This window comes from Alligator mississippiensis, chromosome 16 (genome assembly GCF_030867095.1).
Source record: "Alligator mississippiensis isolate rAllMis1 chromosome 16, rAllMis1, whole genome shotgun sequence".
Lineage (NCBI taxonomy): Eukaryota > Metazoa > Chordata > Crocodylia > Alligatoridae > Alligator > Alligator mississippiensis.
Window position 1 is genome coordinate 28,702,282 of NC_081839.1, and position 12,128 is coordinate 28,714,409.

Sequence of the window (12,128 nt, forward strand, 5' to 3'; positions counted from 1 at the left end):
CCCAAGCACTTCTTGCAGATGAATTGAAGCAAAGATTCTTAAAAACAGCTGATGATTTGAGGTGCCCAACTTTGAAATAATTTAAAAGGACAGTAATGTTTGAAGTACCTGCTTTCTGCAAATTAGGCTGGGCTCCCAAACCCGAGGTCGCCCCAGATCACCACTCACTTTTTCAGCTGATAACATTTGCATCTGATAACACTGCTGCGAGATAGGGAACTTCTGTCTCTGTTCTAAAAGAAAATACAGAAATGCAACACCTCTGTTTAAAGGCATGGGGATCAGAGGGTTATGTACTACCTTGGGAACTGAGAACCTGATCTAGCCACACAGGGCCTCTGTGGCAGAGACAGGAATATAATCCTGTGGCCTTGATGCCCTTCCTTGTGCTGTTACTGCAAGACCAACCTGCTTCATGAGATTATGTGCTTATGAATCCTTGCTTTTCTTTCTGTTGATAGTGGGTTGATTATGCTGAACAGACCTCTGCCGGTCTAACAAAGCATGCATGTGTATTAACCTACAGGTCAGAGTAGGAAGCCCATTAGCTAAATCCATCCCATTAGTTAGATTAATCCATATAATTTCAAAATGCTTATATTCCAGCTGCAGAAAGCTGCGTTTATCAGCACTGGGCTGGATATTGTACTCCTACAGATGGCATGTCCCTGCCCCGACAAGCTAAGTGCTTTGGGACAGGGAGGTATTGCATTTTCTGGCCCCATATTCTGCCAGTACTATTCCTTGAGCTTAGTTTTGTGCTTGCAAACAACCATCCAAATGGCTAAAGTTAACACAAGCGGTTGCAAGATCAGAGGCTCTGTTTGGGCAAAACCCCACACAATGAGATGCAAGTCCTGTGGCCAACTCTAATGTTAGGAATATAGCCGATCATGTAATGTCTCTGGGCACAGACACACTGCTTGTTTAAGAAATGCTTGTTCCTTTCAAATATGCAAACCTGGCAGGGCCTCGGTGAGTAGGAGTGCAGCTCCTTCTAATTCCTACACTGTGAGAACCAGTACTGAAAGTGGTTTTACCTGTAGCCTTTATTCAGGAAAGCTTGTAGCTGCGGTCACCGAGTGTTGCCTAAAGCAAAACTGAGAGATCTTCAAGGTTTGATTCCAGAGAAATAATGCCTTTCAGTGAGACCCTGAGGCCAAGGATTAATATTCATACAGAAACCAAGCTTGCTTCAGTCGCAAGTGAAACCCTCCCCTTGCCAACTCACTGACACAGAGGCCGAGTTTATGCAGATGCACATGTTACAGCAGTGAGCAGGATGCCCTGCTTAATCAACATGCTTGTAAGAGGGGATAGCTCTGTCATGTCCATGTGGCAGCAATGAACAGGATCCCCTGCTTAATCAACATGCTTGCCATGTCCATGCAAGAGCACTCTGATCTTACTGTGCCTTGCTGACCTTTCTGTGGGCACCATTTCAAAGTCCTTTGCATTTCAGCAGCTCACCCTTGATGAAGCAGCCTTAGATCAGGTGTGTTCTCCCCCTGCTAATCTTGACTCATTTAGCACAGCTGCACTGATAGGCCTTGCTGCTTCAGGCACCAGGGGAAGCAGTCTCCCTCTGTGTGGGGCTGCTCAAAGCTGGCTCAGCGTGTACTCGGCTTCTGAGTTAGTTGAACATACAAAGCGTCTGTGCATGGAAGATGGTGGCATCTATCAGCCAGTGGCTATTGGTAAAAGGTCCTGTTCTCAGAGGTATTTTTTGCTTTTAAACAGTTGGGTCAGTGAATGACTAGAGATAGTACTTGAGTTTCTCTTTTGCCTATGAATAATAGCGAGGGATCCCTTATTTGACTGTCCCTCTGTTGGTTTGTTTTGCTGGGGGTGGTTGGTTTTGCTTTCATAGCTATAAATGGGCCCAGAGAAATGTGGAATAAGAACTTCCTTTGCCTAGTGCTCAAACCAAGCTACTTTCTTTCTTGTTATTAATTGTAGGTTATCTGGGTAAGTTCCTAGACACCCCTTAAAAAAAACAAAAAACAAAACTCAAGGTGGCCATATTACGGCCTGTGTTGCCTGTTCTAGTTCAATGCTACAGATTCAGTTTGGGATAAGCAGTGTGTAGGCAAGTGGGGAAGATATGTGGGGCCAGGAGCAGGAGTGCAAACTAGTGGGTGGGTATCTCAGAGGGGAAGGCTGTCCTTGAAAGTTCGTGCTGTTTGCCCTTTGTCTCCAGCAGGGCAGAAGCTATTATGGTGCTCTTTATCCACTTAATCCAGTGAATACTACACATAAGGTGAAGTAAGGGCACTGGGTTGCTGAATGGGGCAGTCTCATGAGGAAGCTTGGAGGTCATTCTGGGAAATTCCAATTAAACTAAGTAATGGCATAATAAAGACTTGATTTCCACTGTCCTCCAACCCTCCCCCCCCCCCCCCCCCCCAAACACTATTGAGGTCTTAAAGAGCATCCTGTTGCTAGCACCCTTGCCTATCAGGCCATGCCACAAAGAAGTGGAGGCTTCCTTTTTGAAGAAACTGCACCACTTCTGAGCTGTGTACACCCTGAAACAGCTAAAGGTAAACTGAGGCTGATATTCCTCTGCCTGATTATGCTTTGAGTCTGCTTGCCAAAAATGAGGCATTTCTTTTGGTTAGCTTGCACCCAAGCTCATTGTTTGGGGAGATGCAGAGCACCGACCCATGCTCCCTTGCCATGGTCCTACAGTGCTGATCTCTATTTCCTCAGCTAAAATTGGAAGCAAGTGGATGAGGAGGCAGATGCCTGGGCACTAGGCTTCCAGCTTTCCTGAAGCTCTGTGGACTCAGACCCTCTTGTGCATGGAAGTGGCAGGCCATCTGAAAAAGGGTCAAATTCTCAGTGGCCACAGTAATTTGGAGTTTAGGAAAGAGTTTCCAAGGCTCTAATCTTGACCCACATCTCAGCTAAAAGAATGTGACTTAAAGGCTTTTTCTCAAGTCAGCAGAAAGACCCTCTTCACCTTCAGGGGACTCTGGGTCAGGCCTCAGGTGGTGAAGGAGCCCTGCCTGCAGCACAGTTGGTGCAGGTTCGCTCTTGTGAAACTGGATTTCAAAAGCCACTCATCAGCTCTACCCCTGCCTGCCCCACCATGAGGGTTGGGGAGGGCAGCAGAGAAGACTCTTTACCCCCCACTCCCTGCTCCCAGCCCCTGTACAATGTCTCGAGCAAGAAGGTTGCTGGCCTCAGGAACTGGAGTTACCTGTTGTATGTGCTGCCACAGCGATTCCCATCCAGTGACACAGACCAGATCTATGGGTTGGGAAGGGAATGAGATATTGGTTAACAGCCCTGCAAATCTTGTACTCCATGCTGAATCCAGGCATATCAAGGTTTCCAGGAAGAGAGACAGGAGGAAGCACCCTGACTGTCTGCAGACAATAGGCCAAGGGCTGTGCTTGCCATGGTCAAAATAAATTAAAAACCTGTCCCCCGAGTGTGTAGCACTCCTACCAGCTTCTTACCCATAGAGCTATTGAAAGGCAGCTACTACTAAATAACTCCATATATAGCTATTGTTATTCTGGGATGAAAGTGCTGTGTTCCTCTCAGCCTTAAAAATGTCCACAGAGTTACCTTACATGGCTGTGATACTCTGAGTCCCCATCTTACTTTAATGGGAATTAACTTTCAAGATTGCAAACAAGCTTTTAAGAAAAAGGGCAATACCAGGAGTAGTGGGAAGGGATGGTTTTGGCCCAGAACTGCAGTGCACCAGAGCCTTGGAAGAAGGGCCTGGCTGACTGGTTTCCAGCCCAACATTTTCCACCTGCCACTGAAAATTAGTCTCATGCTTTCACCTAAGAAATAAAATTCTCACTGCTGTGCTAAAAGGAAGCCAATTAGTGTCCAAGTAGGGAATCGACTGGTATTAGCAATGCAAATGACCTAGTCCTCTACCATACAGAGACTTGGAAGTTTAGATTTGAATGATAACAAGGTGAAGAGGGATGTTAACTTGCAGGGTTGCCAGGAAGCCTCAATTCTCAAGATCTCTCACAAGGAGAGGGTCTATACTAGTATAGACCCACAAGGGTGGGTCTATACTAGTACTACAAATCACTTCCCCCCCCCCCCCCCCCAAAAAAAAAAACATTATAACAAAAAATCAAAGTCTGTAAGCAGTACTGATCAGAGCAGGTTTCACAAGCACATGTAGACACAATGCAGAGGTAAATCATTCTTCCTCTCCAAAAGCTCTAGTACTAGTAGATAGGCAAGTGCCTCAATTTGCAGTTCACAAGGACAACTTTTTTTTTTTTTTTTTATTATTATTATTAGTCCTTAGGTACCTAGCTGTTGGGTGGGAACAACTTTAAAGAGCAAGTACCTGAAATCAGGCAAAGTTGGAATCTCATCAGCATCCCCAAGGGGCAGCAGCACCATTGAGATTGTATGGCATGCACTGTGTGAATACATGGATTTCCATGGATTTTAGGCAGTCATGATTTTAGCATTTTTGTCATCTTTAATGGAGGATTAAGAGCTGTTTGGTAGTGGGGTCTGCCAGCACTGCAGTCTGCCATCTTTATCTTCAGTAGATGTTGGTTGTAATGATGCTATGAAAATAACAGCTCTTCAGAGATGTGTGTAGGGGGGAAAACTCACTGCTACATTTGTTTTCTGCCTACAGCCACAACAAGCTACCCACTGACCGGCTGCGCTGTGTTGCCCATTGGAGATGCTTCACTTTCTGGAGGTGGCACTGCTGAAAAAGGTAATGGAAAAGGTTCCCTGCCCGTGAAATTGGATTATGAATGAGATATCAAAACAAAACCTACCTCTGAGTTAACGGCAATGCAAACACTCTCCATCCTACAGGCATAAAAGGATGTGTCCATCATTGGCAGGCTCAAGTGGCCCCTTATGCAGCAGTCTGTTGGGATGTTGAATCTGCAGTGCCAATTTCTGATCATTGCAATTAGGGTGGAGCAAAATGATTTTTTAAGGCTTGTACAATGACATACATGCTGGGAATCAAGTTGGTGGGTGTGCAGAGTGACTCAGTCTAGGGGCTGAAAAAGATCCCCCACAAGTCAGAAATGGGAACATCAAGAGCCTATGTAGGCAGGAGCATAATTAACATTTTTTAAGTTTACTGTCCGAGCCCTCAAGGTCTGGAATAGCCTGCCCTCGGAGATAGTTCAGGCACCTACATTGAACACCTTCAAGAGAATTGGATGCTTATCTTGCTGGGATCCTATGACCCCAGCTGACTTGCTGCCCTTGGGGCAGGGGCTGGACTCAATGATCTTCTGAGGTCCCTTCCAGCCCTAATGTCTATGAAGTTTTCCAGAACTCAAAATTTTAAACTACTGAAGGGCAATGGAAGATCCTCTTCCAGAAGTGCTGCCTGGCTGAATGGGGCCCTCAGATGCATGTGTTGCACATCTGGTGCTAAGGCAGTCAAGTCACCCCCACTAGCAGCTGCCTGGGTCCTATTCTGCTTGCCCCACTCTGGCCTCTCACCCTGGCATGCCTTTGTTATGATGGGCAGGGAGGCTGCCCCTAGAGGGCAGAGGGGTTTCTCTCTAATCCTTATGCCTTTGTTTCAGCTGAAGTCCCCTGGCCTCTACCCACTTCACTCTAGCTGGGTCTCTTCACCAGAGGTCCACTGTACCAGGACCCTAGGTCTCCAGCCCCAGCCATGCTTTCTGCAGGCTCTAGGGCCCTCAGTCCCCTGGTCTCTCACCCTTTGTAGGCCCTGGGCTTGCATCTCACTGTTTGTCATCTGCCACCAGCAGCGCTTCTGTCCCTTCAGAGTCTAGAAGCTGGGGTGCCCCTAGCACCCTCTCTCAACAGCCTCCTCTGCTCTTACAGCTGCAGCCTGGTCCTCTGGTATTCAAACACTAACAGAAAGATACAAGCACTTGCTCCTGAACAAAGAGGTCCCTTGTCCTAGGTCATCACCACTCTGTAGTAATGCTATAACACAGGCTCAAACCTCTATCTGCTGCTGCCCAGTGGTGCAGGGGTTTCCTTGCAGCTCCTTTGCAGTCTGGAGTCTTTCCTCCTGGTCAGTGCAGGCTTTCTCCTCCCAGGTCACCCACATCCTGCAGCATGCAGGACCAGACTGCCCCCTTGCTCCAAGCCCTGGGCTTATATTCTCCTTTCTCTGGGTCATCTGACCCACTATCCCCCAGGCCTGCCAATGAGAGGCCATGATGTGCTGGCTACACCTGGGGCTGATGGCCATTTTATTAAAGGGCCTTCTGCTCCTACCAGTTCCTCCAGCGAGACTGGAGCCAGCCAGTTGATGCTCAGCTCCCTCTTCAGTTATGGGGTAGGGGTCCGACTACAATACGTGTCCCTTCTGCTGATGCCAATAGCCATTTTGTATTTGGATCACAGGGCAGGACCTAGCTATCTGTTTGCAAGAGCTTCATCTCCTACATAAAGATATTAAAGCACTTAGAGCCATTACCACCGTGTGATTTAAGCTGGGCTAATGTCCCGATAATGCATGAGGCTTCAGACTCCTGTGAAGTCTGTGTTGTGAGATTTAATACGAACTCACAGTGTCTGCATGCAGTAGGGGACCGTGCACGAGCCTACAACTGTTTAGAAATCATACTCCCAGCCTTCTGATGGCAGAGCATGGTGCAAACGTGCACTGGTACAGGGCTACTGCCAGGATTTGGACCTCGGGCTTCAGAAAGAAATGCCTGCCTGCCTAGGTAGTGACAAGGGCTCCATCACCTTCCACAGCGAGCCTTGCTGTCCCCGAAGCAGACTCCCCACTTTACTGTAGGTAAGCTCCTCACCTTAAACCAACTCTCAGGTTTTGTCTTGCTGCCTCTGGTCAAGCAAGCAGAAATTCCCTGGTAACCAGATGCATTGCAGAAGGGATAAGAGCTAGTTCAAACCAGAGCAAGCTGTGTAAAGAAACCAGCTGTAAGAGAGAGAAAAGAAGGTAATGAAAAGTTAAGGAGTTCAAATGCAAGCAGTAGGGGCAGCTGGCCTGACTGGTTTGGCCAAGACTGGAGCATGAAAGAATAGTTCCACACTAAAGAAAGATATTTGCTTTATGAACTAGTAACTTAACCCTTGGCATCCCTGCAGCACCTCATAGTCCAATAAACAGTTGGATGTGTGTTTTATTTCAAGGCCTGTATCCTTCAGGATATTGTTTGGATCACTACTACTTATTTAGCAGGGATAAACATGGCTTTTGATCCATGAACCACATAGAGTCAATGCACAGAAGCCAGAAGTGTGTCCATTCTATCAACAGATTTGGGGACTGTCTACATTCCTGCTGTTTGTTGCAAGGTGCATGCACTGTGAGCTGTTTGGAGGCAGGCACCACTTTTTTGTTCTCTGTACATCACTTAGCATTGTGTGGACTAGGGCTGTGACAGTCTCCTGGAGACTACCACAACACACACTTTTCTTTTATTTATATTGCACTAGGCCAAATTGTCCCATAACAGGACTGAAGGTCAGTTTGGCTGGATACTACATAGACACAAAATTAAAACTAGTTTCCATTCAGTGAAGATTATAGTTGAAATGGAAGAGTCTTAACTACTGGTGACTATGCAAAGAGGTTTTCTAGGTTGGAATTGGTTGCTTGGATCTCTTTAGAACTGTAAAAGAAATGCAGTTGATCCATGTCACTGGAGACCATAAATGGGGGCATCCCTGTTGGCATCCATCATGTTATGACAATGGAGATGCAGAAGATATCAAATCAAATATCCACTGGTCAACAGAAGACCTTAAAGTGTGGCATAAGGGGTTGGAGGGAGGACACTTTTTGGACCCACTATAAACTTCTGTAAATAGAGTACATAACATGCCCTCAGCCCAAGGCTGATGTAATAACATGTAATGCTTTCCTTGAGCATCTGCAGAAAGGTGGGTTATGGTGCTTTACCTTCGCATGGACTCATTTTTGTTGAGAAGGTGTTTGGGCAAAGGTGTATTCTCATTCAAACCTGTTTCTTGCTGTGGTACTAACTGGTGTCCCCTTCAGATTGTGCGCTGTGAGAAGTCTGTTCAGGACCATATTGCCATACAATATTGCAGGCATGTGAATCTTCAGTCCTGAGCCTTGTTTCTTTATAGACTGTTCTGGTCAGATGCCTCAATTTGCTTAAGTCCTCAGTCCATACCTGCAGTGTGCCAGAGAGCGGGGGATCCAATTTCTGCTCTTCTGGTGTCTGGATATTCTTAGATTTCCTCCAGCATTTGCTAGAAACATCCTGTTTCTATCTGTAGTGTAATAAGATTAACAAAGACCCGATAGCCTGACTTTCTTTCCGCTTCTCCTATACAGCACTGTCTTGTTATGGTAAGGTTAGTCCTTAAACTAGTTGATTGTTAATGGTTCCTCTGGCATTCTTCAACCAGGAGCCAAAAGACTTAAAATTGTGTGGCACAGATACCTTCCTGTGTCTACTTAAACTGAATGGGCACATCTACATGTGCCTAATTACTGCACAGTATAGGTGCACATCTACATGTGCACCCCCATACTGTATAGCAAGTATGGTGACTTGCACCAACTTGAGCATAAATTTGATATCTGCATCATACAGGTATCAAATTTACACCCGATTAGTTACTGCACAGTAATGCATGTGTAGACCCCTTACTACATAGTAACACTGTGTGTTTAGACCAACATGGGACTAACTTTAGTCCCAAGTCAGTCCATATGCAGCATTAATGTAGTTTAATGCCTGCATGTGTAGATGCCAGCTTATTCTCATTTACTGTGCATTCATTTACTGCACAGTAAATTTAAGCCAGCATAAATACATGTGTAGACGCACTTAATGAGGTCTCTGACCAGAGGCAGTTTCATGCTCCCTTATGTAACATACCACAAGGCATGTTGCATGTCAATTTATGTTCTGTCAGGGTGTGGCTGTGCTGGGTTGAGGTACGCCCTCAGTGTATGAGGTGCAGGCTGTGCCCCTCAATTACGGTTGTGCAATGGCCTGCTGGGTCCCAGAATTGCTACACTGGACAGATTAGCCCTAGCACTTCATGCAAATGAGTGCAAGTATAAGAATGACCAGCTTTCTTATACCTGTAGGTCCCTTAACATAGTTCTGTAACACAACAAGAAGTCTTGCCAGTTCTAGGTGTACATATTGGAAACATGCTGAAACTAAGATACTGATCTTCTGTATTTTGGTATTAATATGCTCTGCCCTTCTAAGGAATCACTTCCCTTCATAGTCTGTCATTTTGCCTACCTCTGATCTTGGCCACTCACTTATCTATTGATTTTTCTGACAAACCACAACAGAGAATGTACTGCTTGTTAAAAGCCTGATCTCCTTTCTTTATAATTAGGTCTAGATTTGTCCAACCATGACAACAAGACCACCCAGAATTAAAACATTCCCTGCCTCCCCCAAAGAAAGAAGTGCATCTGTGTAATGGTTCAGTAACCCAAACTAGAGTCTAGCTGATGGGCTGCATGATCCTCTTGGGGTTTGAATGTGTAACTGAAGCTGCTGAAAAGGTTAGCAGCAGTAGTCAGTAGGTTAGTAAGCCTACTTTGCATTTAAGCGTTGTAGGTGGCAGAAAGACAGGCCACTTCAATCATAGGCCATTCGTATGCATGATGGAGGTTTTATTTCCTTAAATTGAAGCGGTGGATTTTTTGTTGGTGTGTTTTCAATTGTGAGGATTAAAAACCCATTTTTTCAATTTACAGGCTTCTGTCAATGTTACAGCAAGGGGCCCAATTCTTTTGGGTTTCCTGGTAGATTCTGCCCTTGGTCCCCAGTGAGCAGCCAGTGAGCCCCAAGCTGCAGAGGACCCTGGTCCTTTCCTCCATGGTAATGGCAGCACCCCTCAGGGCTGCCTGGGTGGGCTGCTAGCAGGCTGGGTACTGGCTACAAGCTGGGGTAGCACCAGCCCACTAGCAGCCCACCCGGGTGGCCCTGGGGAATGCTGCCATCCTGCAGGGAAGGACCAGGGCCCTCTGTAGCTCAGGGGCCACTTGGTCTGCCAGTATCCCACTGGCATGCTGGAAATAGGAAGACAGCAAGGGGAATGATTTTTTTTCCTCCCTGGATATACTTTCAGATCTGGATCTTTCTAGGCTGTAACTTGCCTGGGAAAGTCTGGAGTTGCTTTTTTTCCCCTTCTGCAGCTGTATGGTTTTCATGCATCTCCTTTATTGTGAGATGGCTTTTAGTTTAGGCAGTTTCCCTTCTAGACAGTGTGCCTCAATCCCAAATATCAGAATGACTTCCTGAACAGGGGGCTTCCTCAGGGCCAGTCTATCATTGGCCCACTCACCTGTTTCTGGGTCAACCACCTGCTACACCTTTTTGTTTCTTAATTGGTTCTTAAGAAAGGCAGGAGGCTACCTATTCTTGCCCCAATGCCAGGGGGTGTTACCTGCACCTCCACTCTTCCCCTGAACCACAGCCCAAGCCTCACAGATGGTATCCACAGGTCTTAACATCACCAGCCCCACAACTATTCAGTCTAGACCCCAACTGGATCTCCCCAATCAAGTGACCTATTCTATGTTTATTCTGGGCTGCCCAACTCCCTGAACTCTTCCCTCTCAGGCATGGTCCCACCAAGACTTTCAGTTATACAGGCCCTGGTCTCACCTCTATGGTGAGTTAGAAACCCCAGGTCTTCAGCTCTCAGCATCTTTTACTATGCACCCTTGGTGATTTTGACTTTTCTGGTCCTAGCCCCAGTATCAACCAGCCAAGGGTATTTCAAGTTAGGCTTCTGAGTCTATAGCCTGTTTTTTAACCTGGGTCTACTTTCTTGGCCCTACTATGGGGTAAGCCACTCAGTTGTGGGAGCTGGGGTAAGGTGCCTTAACTCACTTTTCACTAGAGTGGTCATTAGCCTGGCATTTCCTGGGGATTCCCTCACCACCAAGAACCCCACCAGGCCACCCACTCCCAGCAAAGTTCAGTTTTACAGCATGCCCAGGACTAGGCATCTCCAAACCCAACCCTGCTCTTACCTCCAGGAATGTTGCATACAGCCTTACAACCAAGTAATGTTTCTACCTGACCTGCCAGCAGGCAACTGCTCTATTTATATAGGCGGCCAGAGATCGAAAATGGCCGCTGCAATCAAGCACCTGCTGGCTGTTTGCCTCAGCCCTTTAAATGGAAGGCACGAGCAGTGCTCTGGTTGGCTTTCTTTTCCTCCATTTGCAAGGAGCATTATGATATTTCACTCTTCATTCCTATGTGCTCTATCTCTCTTTTGAATTTTCCTTTCTGCTCTAGGACTTATAACTGAATAAGCTATCTCAGTTAAGAAGGACAATTTAATTTGGCTTTGAAAAGTAACGGTGCAGTTCTGCTAGGTTGTTTCTATACACTCTTCTGATACAGGAGGTGTTTCTCACATCTTTAGCCTTTCCTTCTGCCAGTCAACCTTTCAAAGAGAAAAGCTTCTATGAGCATTTTTATTTGCAAAAACAGGCTGTGTACTGAATATAGAGAATTGACCTTCTTTCTTCTGCAACTTTTCTTCTGTATTCAGGCCTGCGTTAGGGAGCAGAAATCCTACCTCATTATCCTGCTTCTCAGTGCAAAATCCCTACCCATGTGCATACCTTCCACTGCAGTGGGGGGATGCTAACCAGGAATCGTACCAAGTGGTAGCGCTTGTTCTTTTGTTCTGGGGTAGTACAGGGCCTAGCATATTGGGGCCCTGCTCTGTGATGGGTGTTCCTATAGACCACAATGATCCTAATAACATGCAGGCCAGCAGCAGAAGGAGGCATAGAGCCCATGAGTCTTGACTGCCAGTCCCCAGGCTTACAAGATGATGCTCTCCCATTCTTAGTCTGTATTTCTATGTGCTTAAAACACCATGATGCTTGCAGGACTGAAACAAGCTAAACCTCTTCAGAAGAATTCCCCCAGACTGAGGCTTTGGCAGGCAGGAGCTATCACTCTCTTTAATCAGAGATTGTTTTCCAGATTGTGAGTTTGATTTCTCAATAGTTGTATGATCCCTCTCAGATCCCATGCACGAGCAGTCTTTGCCACTTCACAGAGCTCTTACACACATTGTAATCTTGCCTGAATCAGAAAGGTGCCTCTGGTTATGTCTGGGTTAAGGGAGTGTATTGGGGGAGGAAGGGAGAGTCTATCTCTATAGGCTACAGTGGT

At 46.3% G+C, this 12,128-nt stretch overlaps 1 protein-coding gene across 1 annotated transcript in view; it reads left to right on the forward strand.

Annotated features, from left to right (window-relative positions):
* Positions 1-12,128, forward strand: part of LOC102561714 (uncharacterized) — a 117,358-nt gene that overhangs the window by 50,613 nt on the left and 54,617 nt on the right. Inside the window, exon 33 of the mRNA XM_059719663.1 lies at positions 4,637-4,720. The gene's annotated coding sequence lies outside the window, so the exon portion shown is untranslated. The remainder of the gene's footprint in view (positions 1-4,636; positions 4,721-12,128) is intronic.